Source organism: Planococcus citri, chromosome 3 (assembly GCF_950023065.1).
Source record: "Planococcus citri chromosome 3, ihPlaCitr1.1, whole genome shotgun sequence".
In the NCBI taxonomy this organism is placed as follows: Eukaryota; Metazoa; Arthropoda; class Insecta; order Hemiptera; family Pseudococcidae; genus Planococcus; species Planococcus citri.
This window is the reverse complement of record NC_088679.1, coordinates 62,285,537-62,298,319: the sequence shown is the minus strand read 5'-3', so window position 1 is coordinate 62,298,319 and position 12,783 is coordinate 62,285,537.

The window sequence follows — 12,783 nt, the reverse complement described above, 5'->3', positions numbered from 1 at the left end:
AAAAACGCTTCGATTTTTTTTGTGCTTCTTTCATAGTATAGTGTGTAGGTACCTATACAGACCGAACGTATAGTTCGATATAATTTTTTTTATCGTCCTATACACGCCCATAAAGTTAAATGGGAGTAACTCCGGTGCACGTTAAATTATTCGACGTTTGCCCGCAATTACGCTGCTCTGTTGTGAACACTCAGACAAACAATCGCACTATTAAGTGGCTTCGAAACGTTGCGGTAAAAAAAGGTTTTATGCATGTGAATATTCTATTATACAGGGTGTCCTAATAGCAAATGGATCGCAGATTTGGGATTGAGAATTTGGATACGACGAAACTTCGCAGATGCGGAAGAGAACAGACCATAACTCGCCTTTGGGCTTCAAAATTATCTAAAAGTTGATAAATTGTTAAAATGGAGCAAAATCTTTTAAAAAATTGCAAAATTTTGATATATTTGTGCACATTTTTCTGACATTTTTCCAAATGGACGAATTTTTTGAATTTGTCACTTTTTAAATAGGTAATTTCAAAATTATTGGAAATCCAGGAATTCCAAACAACATTGATAGATGATTGGAAACGATTTACAAGAAACCTAAAGAAATCATCTCACTTAAGGGAACCCTTTCGAGATGTCTGCCTCAAATTTGAATGGGACCGCAATTTCTGGAAAGAGTATGGACACCTCATAACCAAAATTTCAGCTACTTAGATTGATTTTTCAATTTTTAGCGAATTTTTGAAAATTCAAAATCAAACCATTTTCAAATAATTTACCTACATATGATTTTTAAAGATTTATTCAGTAAAAATGACGGTTTGTCCTGAAATCAAGCTCAACCCCCCCTCCCCCCCTCGAACCAAATCTCACTATTTTCGGTCATTTTGGAGACTCCATCGTAATTTTTAATTTCTCCAGAATTTTAAAATTTCTCCAGAAGGCAAAGACATTGATTTGGACAGCTAAAAATCTGAGTTGTGCCTTATTTTCACCATATTTAAAGCGTGTATGGTCATTTAACCCAAAATTTCAGTTTTGCGATTGTATTTTTGTCATTTCTAGGAGGCGTGCCGATTGGTGGAGGGGATGGGGTGGTGGTGTCTGATTCCCCTTCCCCCAATAGAACAACTTTGAAAAAAGGTTTGGAATTTTCAAGAACCTTCTCGAACTTCCAAGTTGCCCAAAATGAGTCCTTCTTTTTAAATCGAAAATTGAATTTTCTATTATAAAGGCCCTTTGAACATTTCCGATATTTTCAAAACTAAAGTAGGCACATCGATTTGAAAAAACTAATAAAATATAAAATTTCATGCATCTTTTGTTTTGAATATTCAAATTGATGTAGCTAAGTATCTCATTCAATCCGAGTCCTAAAAATCAGACTCTTGAAAACATGGGCATTGAAAATCAAAATCTTTGAAATCAGGGTCTCAAAGTTCTGAAAAATTGGGTCGGCAAAAATCAATGTTATCAAAATCATGATTTTGCGAATCAAGATCTTAAAAATCAGAATCTTGAAAGTCAAGGTTGTTAGGACGAGTGTTTTGAGAATTGGCTGGGTCTTCAAAAACGAGACCTTGAAAATCAAGGTTTTGAAAATTAGGGTCCATAAAAAAATCAAGGTTCTTAAAAATGTGAGCTGTGAAAATCAAGATCTTGAAAATCATGGCGTCGATATCAAGGTCTTGAAAACGAAAATAATAAAGATTCTGGAACGTTAAAGAATAAAATTGCTGTATTGAAAATCACGGTTTTGAGAATCAGTATCTTGAAAATTAAGGTCTTGAAAAGGAGGATCTTGAAAATCGGTGTTTTAACTCTTGAAAATCCAAGGTCTTGAAATACATAGTAGGACACTAAAAGTCAAGGGTGTTGAAAATGAAAACAGACAGATTGGTCAATGATCTTGAGAAGCCAGGTAGACGTTTTTGAAAAGCCAGACAGACGGTTCATTAACCTTAAGGGGACAGACAAGCAGACAGACGACCTTAGGAAGCCACACAGGCACACTGGCAACCTCAAGAGGCTATGCAGGTAGGTCAATGACCGTAGGAAGCCAAGCAGACAAGATGATTGACCCGTCTGCCTGATCTTTCAAGGTCATATGTTTGTCGGTCTGTCTGCCTTCTTGAGGTCATTGACCCGTAAATCTGAGTTTCCTAGGTGAGATGTCCGTATATCTGTCCTCTTTAGGTCATTGACCAATGACCAATCTATCTGGCTTCTCAAGGTCGTCTGTCTACCTGTCTATCTTCTTGAAGTTATTATGACCCATCAACCTGGTTTTTAATTAGTCCTCTCGCCGCCTATCTGTTCACTTCAGATCATTGACCCCTCTGTCGGGCTCCACAAGATCATCTGTCAGCCTGTCTGACCTCTCAAGGCCGTTTGTCTACTTGTCTGTCTTCCTGAGGTCATTGGCCTGTCTGTCTGGCCTCTTAAGGTCATTGAAGAAAAACATGAATCGTTGAAAATTATCAATTTTGAATTTTCAAAAAGCTATAAATTTAGAAATTTATTTGGGCAGTTGAAATTTGTTTATGGGTGTTTTTAGTCCATCCTTTATCTAATAATCGCAGTTTCATTCAAATTTGAGACGGACGCCTCGAGAGGTCCTCTTGTCAGTTGATAAATTTTTTCTGAAAAATTACAAAAATTATAAAACTAAGAAAATTGACAAAAATTTACCCAATTTTAAACTTCCAATTTAAAAAAAATCAACATCTGAAGATGTGAAGAATTGACAAACAAATCACAAAATTTTTCAAACAATTGTACTTACCTAATACTGTCCATTTTTCAAAAAATTTACAAAAATTAAAAATAGAAAACAACCACTTAAGTACCTATTTACGTGCAATAATTTTTTTAAATTTTCATGAGCTGATGATTCTAAACAAACAAACAAAATACACGTGACAAGATATAGATGAACAAAATAGATGAACGAGTGAATGTAAATTAATAAATGAACAGGAAATTTGAAAAAATTGGTAAATGGATCATATAGCTTTGTTTGAAGTTGTATTTTGTTAAGTATGAGATTTCAAATTCTCTCAAACAAAAATGACTACCTTGAGATTTGCAACATTTTTATGAGCCATCATTTTTTTTAAAAATTACTAATAAATTGAATTCAGACTAAAAAAGGCAAGATTTTTTCAAAAAATGCTCAGAATTCTTTCAAATACCTGATTTAAAAATTGGAAAATGATAAGAAATTGGCAATCATTAAAAAATGTATCAATAAATAACTAAATGGTCTGAAAAAATGCACAAAAATGTACCTCATTTTAGCTAACATAGGTAATAATAAAAAATATGAAAAAATTAAAAATTTTGTGGGTTGTTTCAAAAAATTGGGTTTGAGCTAAGTTTTTAGGTTTAATAAGCATACTAGCTTCAGAAAATTGAGAATTATTTGCCAAAATTGGAATTGAAAACAAGGTAAGTATTGCAATTCTCAGCAAGTAGGTAAGTACCTACTCATATATAAATTTTTAAAAGTTGTGGGTTTTTGAAGTCTTTTGACCTTTTTTATTTTACATTTTTTAGGTTGGAGGGTGATATAAGTGTGAGAAGGAGGGTTTAAATTTTGTGATTTCATTTTTTGTGAATTCGAAATCTACATTTCTTTATAATTTTCAAAAATTCAAACGAAATTCTCACGACAAACCGGAAATGTTCTTGAAAAAATTACCCACCCATCCTTGAAATAAAAAGTAGGTATTCAGATCTTCTAAACAATCAAAAATTTCATATTTCAATAAAATATTCATCAGCAAAGTTTTCACCCTCAATTACTTACCTCTTTAAATCTGAAATATGGCAGACGACGTTCGTTAGGACACCCTGTATTTAATGCATAGATACACTACACACGTATTACACACAGATACTCATAGGCCTACTTTGCCTAGCACAACGCTCATCGTTCGACGCTCAACTTGTATTAGCTCTTTTTACAAAAATCGTATCGGCAGAGATAAATAATGTAATTAGCAAAAAACTAATTCAATTTTCTATGTTTCTTTGAAATCGAGGGTTCATACAATACCGTCATAAAAGATTCGCCATGTAAAAGCGAAAAACTTTGTAACAGGCTGAATATAGTAGTATGAAATTCCCTCGTGTCAAAGAGGTACTTTAAATTACCTCTTTTATGTTTACAATAAAAGCTCAATTTAAAAAATCTACATTTTTCCCCGCAACCTTGAAATTTTTTTCATTTTGACGAGAAAGTTTTTTTTAAACACGGTTTGTTTTATTCGGAATACCTACGTTTTTTGTATTGCAAAGAAGGCGAGGGAGAAGCGTAGGTAGGTAGGTAGAGATGAAATAGGTATATATTTATTACTTATGCACATTGACGATTTGCAGATATACTTAGTTGGATTTTTCTTTTTAAAAAAATTGCCTACCTAATCGATCACTTTTGGTAAAAATTTCAGACTCTGGATGTAAATAATTTTCTTTGCAAACTTGAAATTTCTAGAAAAATTATTTCGATAACACTGAAAATTGATTTCAAAATAAAAACAAGCTAAGTTGAAAAACACAAATTTTGACAGTAAATTTTATTTAATGATTAATATGGCTAATTTTTGATTTTGTTTCTTGAAATGGAATTTTAAACTAAAAAAAAAACATCTTGATTATTCTTACCTATACCAGTTAATTAAAAAAATAATAGGTATGAACAGTGAACACGAGTTAATGTTGAAAATTGAATTTCAACAACATATAAATAAGTGTATTAAAACGATATTTTCATATAATATCATATGCTCGAACTTCGTAAACGAAAGCAAACTTTTTGATTATGCCTTTGTCTCGTACAGAAGACAAAATTTCGTCGATGGTTTCGCTAACAACCGACGCATTTATCGAAAATTACCGGCGTATCAATTTGTAAGGTGATATGATGGAGTTAATCAGTTTAATATTTCAATAACTATTACCATAAAGACGATCGTAGTAATTTTAATGGCTTTGTTAAAATAACACACTAACTTCGTTATATTTGACTTGATGGTAATATTGTTGATAATTTGCCCAAGTATTAGGTATTCGCATACTCTTCTTGAGAAGGTTTACTTCATGCTTGTATCTATCTTTATGTATGGAATATGGAGATTAATTATCAAAAGGGTCTTACAAAGTAGGGAAGAATCTCATTACATTGTTGTGTTGGTTCTTCTTAGATATAGGTAGGTAGAGGTACGTTAGCTTGATCCTTAATACCGAAAATTACTGTCCGGAAATTATTTTCATTACGGTGAATTGCTGATGTAGATTTTCAATAAGCTTGACGCGTTTCAGATAATGATGCTTAAGAGATGGCGAAGTTTTGAATATCAATGACTTAGGTAACATTGGATTTCTGTACCTGCTACCTATTTATTTTACACTTCGAGTTTGAATTTGATAAATAGGTAGGTTGTTAATCTGATAATTTCTTCGAAAACATGTGACGTTGATGAGTGAAGTGTTATTCTGTTTAAGTTTCTTCGTCATTCTGATTTCATGAGGTTAATTTAGTTTTTTGACCAATTTTTCTAAAAATATTTTTTGCTCTGGTTAGTTAGTTAGTTAGTTAGTTAGTTAGTTAGTTCGTTTGTTTGTTTGTTTGTTTTTTTAAATCAGTAGATACAGTACAGCTGGACCTATTTTATTAAATTCATTCAATTATGACTTATGAGGGTCATTCCATGTCAATTCGACCCAGTTTTTGAGTCATGTCTTTCGATTTCGCTCAAATTTTTTTTACAATATCTACCCACCCAGTAAGTAAGAAACCCTCAATCAGTTTGGTCCCACCCCCCTCAGGGGGCGGGTGGGGGGACTTCCATTATTTTCACATTGTCTCGAGGTACTCAACTTCAGCAGCGCATTCCTCCAAAACTACGATACTTTGATCAAAACTGATTTCACAGTTCGAAAGGGTATTGAATTTTGAACTTTTTAAGTATTTTGAAATTTTCAAAATTTGAAAATTGAACTTTCAAATTGTATGTTCAAATTTCAAAATGGCGCTGTAAGTGGGAGCTACCATTTAAAATTCTGAAAAAAATTCCATAGATGTACTTTTGCTATTTTTTCGAAATATTCAAGTTTCGAGATGGGATCTCTTAATGGAAGGGGAGTACCCCCTACCACCAATTTGGGGCAAAACTTTCGAAAAAAATCTTGGGCATGTGATATATCGAATTGTATGTTTTTGGTAACGCTGAACACGAATATGACGTTAGATTTTTGATTGGACCCTATCCATGGCCCCCAGCACCTCCCCAAGAGGGGTAACCTGAAAAAAAATTGTTACATTCGTGTGACACATGAAATAGTATGTTTTCGGTATCGCTGAATACGAATATAGCCATAGTTTTTCAAATCGACTTCACCCATGGCCCCCAGAACCTCCCCCAATAGGTAAAAGTTCCAAAAAAATTGTTGGGGGCCTTCGATGGGGTCCAATAAAAAAATCTGACGTCATATTCGTGTGCAGCGTCACCAAAAACATACTATTTAATGTGTCGCACGAAAAAACCCCTATTTTGAACTTTTACCCCATTTGGGGAGGTGCTGGGGGCCATGGATAGGGTCCAATCAAAAATCTAACGTCATATTCGTGTTCAGCGTTACCAAAAACATACAATTCGATATATCACATGCCCAAGATTTTTATTCGAATGTTTTGCCCCAAATTGGTGGTAGGGGGTACTCCCCTTCCATTAAGAGATCCCATCTCGAAACTTGAATATTTCAAAAAAACAGCGAAAGGTACATCTATGGAATTTTTTTCAGAATTTTAAATGGTAGCTCCCACTTACAGCGCCATTTCGAAATTTGAACATACAATTTGAAAGTTCAACTTTCAAATTTTGAAAATTTCAAAATGCTTAAAAAGTTCAAAATTCAATACCCTTTCGAACTGTGAAACCATTTTTGATCAAAGTATCGTAGTTTTGGAGGAATGCGATGCTGAAGTTGAGTACCTCCAGACAATGTGAAAATAATGGAAGTCCCCCCACCCACCCTCTGAGGGGGCTGGGACCAAACTGATTGTGGGTTTCTTACTTACTGGGTGGGTAGATATTGTAAAAAAACATTGAGCGAAATCGAAAGACATGACTCAAAAACTGGGTCGAATTGACATGGAATGACCCATGAGCAACTATTGGCTGCAAAATGCCAGATAGTCTGGAAGAGCCAGAAGAAGAGCAAAGAACAATACCAACAACTTGACATTGCAAAAATCAAATCAAAAGACATGCAAAAAAATTCCAAGAAGAACTGGAAAAACAAAAGAAAGACAAGTAGGAAGAATAACAAGGTATCGAGGAAAATTGGCAAGCATGGAAGCGAAAGGTTGAAACAGCAGCAGAAAAGTCTATTCCACTCAAAGGAAAAAGAAAACACAAACCATGGATGACTCAAGAGATACTGGATCTGATGGAAGAATGAAGAAAAGCAAACAGACCAAGTAGCGAATACACGGTGCTAAATAATGAGATCATGGGAATGTGCAGAATGGACAAAAACAATGTGGTATGAGGAGAAGTGCCAAGAAATAGAAGATCTGGAGAAAAGGCACAACTCTAGAGAAATGCGTACCAAAGTGAAGCAAATGATGGCTGCTCACAAGAAAAGGAGAAGTGGAATAGCATAATACAGGGTGATCCATAAGTCAGGCTGCAATTTTGCACAATTGAAAAAACAAGAGACAAATTTTCTATGAAAAAGTCCTTTATGCCATGTTAAAATCACGTAAATGCATAAAAGTAAGTATGTAGTGATAAATAAAGTTTGGAATGTGTAGAACACGTCTGGGTAGCTATTCCTGAAATTTCGGTATGCGTGATAAGCGAGTTATGAGAGTTTCAAATCCGTTAACTAACGCAGTTACCACAGTTACGGATCGGTAACATGTCGGTAACTTACTTACATTAACTCCAAAGTTAAGCTAAAAAACAGACAAAAAACTAATGGTTGCAGTCTTGGAGATGTAGGTAAATGAAGTTTCTTTATTGCTTCATTTTGTTTTAATTGCGATTTTTCAACTATTTTGATTAAAATGTAATTTTGCTATGGCACCTAAAGTATTAGCAAATGATGAAAATACAAAATACGGATTAAAAATGTTAGTTCAATTAAAAAATATGAAAATAGTTTATGACGGTACGAGTAGTGCCCATTCCATTATTCCAAAAACTTGTGGCTACTCATCAGTTAACGTCTACCAATAAGTGTGATAGTATGGTGATAGAAAATGAAAATGCTGAACGTTATTTGCGGAACTTAACCATCATAACTGGCTTATCACGCTTACTGAAATTCCAGGAATAGCTACCCTGGACAAATTTCAACCCAACCATTTAATTTTCCTTGCAGCGTGAGCTTGACGTAGCACATCGCGCTTTCGCCATGGTGAGAAAAACTCTAGAGTGCGGCCTGACTTATGGACCACCCTGTATATGCTAGGAAAATATGGAAAGTACTGTGTTAACAATCAAGAAACCAAAGAGGCCTGGATCAGCAACATACAAGAATTGTATGGAGATGAACCTTATCCAGCTCAAATGGAAGTTTCATCCATGGAGGAGGCACCACAAATTTAAATGTGGGAGTTGAGGAACGCAGTCAGGCCCAGACTCGCCCACTGAGTTCCCGAGAAAATCTCGGTGGGCCGCGACATATTTTGGCCAGTGAGGTAAAAACATGGGCCACTTAAAAAATTTCTGAATGAATTTTTATGCTCAGTGTCCTGCACATTAAAAAATGGGAGAAAAAATTTGGCTGATTAATTGAGGAGCCCAAAATCAGGGGTGCTAAAATGGGATATCTCGGTAGACCACATGTTCAATCTTCAATGGGTCCGGCCCTGAACACAGTGAAGAGAGCCAGAAACCACAAAGTAGTGGGGGAAGATCTCATACCAGTACACTTGATTAAACATATAACACCAGCGTATGAAAAGGAGCTGCTGAAGATAATAAACAAAATATACAATGAAGGTATGCTGCCTAAGGAGGGACTTCAAATGCCTTGCATGTTTTGGTTATGCTATACAGTAAAACCTCGATAAGTGCAACCTTGATTACTGCAAATTCGCATTAAGTGCAACAAAAATGTAATCCCCGGTCCCTACCGTCAATATTTACCATGTAAATTCACCTTCGTAAGTGCAAATAGTAACCTTGATAAGTGCAACAATTTTTCGACAGTAGAAAGCACTTTCACCTCTATAAGAGCATGTTGCTGTATGTTTCACCTCTATAAGTGCAAAATTACCTCTATAGTGAAAATTGTAGGTGGATTTAACCTCTATAAGTGCAAGTTGCTCTAGTTTTTGCCTCAAGTGCAAAATCACCTAGACAATAGAAATTGTAGGTGAATCTAACCTCTATAAGTGCAAGTTGCTGTACGTTTCACCTCTATAAGTGCACAATTACATAGGCAATGGAAATTGCAGGAGAATTAAACCTTTGTGAATTGTTTACCTCAATAAGTGCAAATCATGGAAAAAATAACCTTGCTAAGTGCAAACCTTTTTAAGTGAAAAATTCAATAAAGGCAATGGAAATTGCAGGAGAATTAAACCTTTGTGAATTGTTTACCTCAATAAGTGCAAATCGTGGAAAAATAACCTTGCTAAGTGCAAACCTTTTTAAGTGAAAAACTCGATAAGCGCAATAATTCTTCCTGTCCCCTGAGTTTGCACTTATCGAGGTTTTACTGTATTTAAAAAACACAATAAGTAGTGCATCCTCTTAAAAATATCTTCTTGAATTATCACTTATCAGTTTATCAAATTATCAATGTTGCCATTGAATTTATTTTGTTTTTCCCTGTAAAAGATATCCATATTGTGTATAGGAAATGCTGGGAATATTTTTGCATATTTTGACTTTTTAGGGATTTTTTTACATATTTTCAGTTTTTTAGAGAATATATTCTTCATTCCTAGTGATTTGGAGAATGAGGAAAAGTAATTTATTCAACATTTCTCCGCCCCCCCCCCCAGAAATTACTCAAACCGACATCTTGACCAATCCACAATAAGATCTCCCTGAAAAAGTATTTTCCCTGACCGTAAAAAAAGATCACCCTTCCGCCCTTGTCCTTTTCGATATTATTTTGATTAGGTAGTTACAATAAGGCCAATCTATTCAATGTTGGCGTCTGGCTGGAATTTCTCAAAATTCGATTCGACAGCCTGGAAGTATGTGGATCCATTTTTTTGTCTTTATCAGAATTTTGAAAATTTACGAAGAGAATTGAAATCTCGCTAAAGCTTCCAGATCAGCTGAGAATGATAAAATTTCGGTTCTAGAAAGACATTATTTTTTAAAGTATAAAATTTAATTGATTTTGTTGGTAGGAAGTAGGTACCTATTTTTATTTCAATCCGTCCCCAACATGGCATCTGAGATGATTTGAAATTTTTTTCATCTCAGTTGCATCGAAACATTACCTACTTTAAAATACTTCAAAAATCGAAATTTCCAGCTCTAGAAAGTTTATTTCTCGAATTTTGAGTAGATAATTTTTACTCCATTTTAGTTGAAGGGTGAAGAATGAAAATTTTATTTTTCATCAGAACTAGAAAGATAAAATTTTATACCCATATATTAAAACTTATGTAACCGATTTTCAAGCTTTCAGATCGATAGAAAGCATTTTAGAGCCATCTTGAACAATTTTGAAGCCATAAGAAAATTTTTGGAAACTTAAATTTCCATCAAATGTTACATAAAGTACATAATTGAGTTGGATACAGTGATACACCCTTCTTTTAAATATGCAAATCGGTTAAGCAGCCTTCAGAAAAAATTCCAGGTTTTCAAAATCTCTTCCTATTTTGAAAATGTGTGCCTAAATTAATCGGATGGGCTACAGAAATGGTAAATCAAAGCCTGAGATGTTGAATTTCATTTCAGTTTTTTTCCAAAACTGGATAATCTAAAAATTCACCCAAGACTCCAGAATCATTCGAAACCATCATCAGTCGATTGTAGAGGTTCAAAATAGGGTAATGAACAAATTTCAGCTTTTTGCCTCAATTTGATTGAATTTTGATTTTTTTCTTAGCAAATACATAAGCCAAGTCTAAATTTTTTTCAAATTAGCCAAAAATCAAAAAAAAAGAGATTAAAAATTTGACGTTTGGATTGAAGTTGTATGTACCTATTTTTGAATACTCTTTCAACTTTTTTGCTCCAAGTATTTTTCTATCAGTTGAGATGCCTTTTTGGTAAGCTCAGACAACAGTATACCTATCTACTTACTTTCATTTAAAAATCTCATTAAATTGTATTTCAGTTTTTACCGTTTACTTCGAATAAATGTGTATTTATACTTACTCATCGCAGATGTACCCACCTAAAGAGAAATAGGTACGAATAAACACTCTCAATAATACGCTCTCATATCCTCTCTTAAAAGCAATTACATAAATCAAAGCTTTCATTTTAAACCCACACTCAGCGCAACCAAAGTGGATAAATTTTCAAAGAAACGACGCATTAGAAACGAAAATGTATATAAAACCTCGGTATTATTTCATCAAATAAATACCTCGAATAGAATTTCAAAAAGATTCACGAGAAATGCAAAAAAAAAAGATATCTCAACTCGCAGAATACACATATCTAGATATGTAGTTAGATCCTTATGCATTTGTTTCATATAAAAAATATTCAACGAGATGAAAATTTTGTTTACCATCATCGTGAGTTTTATTTTACAACAGTTTATATGTATTTCGAACAAGAAAATAAGAGGAGGGATTATCCTTTTCCATTGCTTGCACGATTCATGTTAAGTTTAACTTTAACTTTGGCTCGGTATTTTGATCAATACTCAGTAACTATAGCAACTTTTGTAGTAACCGCTTCTTCCTGTTCTGGAACATAATCATCTGTAACATTACCTGCAAATTTTAATCCCTTTTTTCCCTCTCGACAACGTACCAAAAAATTCCTCGTGGCTCGTAGGAGGTGTGTAAATAAATACTCGAGCCAAAATTTCAGTATTCAGAGTGTTGATACTTATTTACAAATTTCAGTGAAGGTTGCAGGTTTGAGAAAATCTTGCAGAGTAAGTAGGTAACTTGAGGATATTTTCAGAGATTGATGCGAAGCTTCTTTTCTTTACTTAGATTGTATAAATAAAAATATGCAGGAAAAAAGGTTTTAAAATTTACATAATGTGTTTTGGAGAAGGTAGAAAAAATGAAATAAATTTTTGTCTTTGGTGTTTTGAAATTCAATATTTACATTAGGTAGGTACTAGGTACCTACAATCGTCCATTAAGTAAGTCAGATTTTCTGCATTTTTTTTTTTTTTTTTTTCGTAATTAAACGTGAAATAATTTTTTTTTGGATTTCTATCTAGTTTTTTGCATTAATTTATTGAGTGGGTAAATAGGTTAAAAATTCACAGAAAATTAATTTTTATATTCAATTTTTTTAAAAATAGGTATATAATTCAAATACCTACCTATTTAATATTGAAAAATGAGTGTCAGTCTCATCTAAAAATATTTCGAGTAAATTTTTAATCGAATTAGTTGAATGAACAGTAGGTTCTTTTAAGCTTTGTTTGATCAATAAATTAGGCACACAAAATTATTTTTAGATACTCGAGTTATACCTTCCAAAAAATACTGAATAATTCAATACTTTCGATAATAAACGATTTCAGTTCAGACAGTCCTTTCATCGTGGCCAACTTTCAAAGCACAAAGTTTTCAGTTTTTCACATCACGAGTAAAATAGAGGCG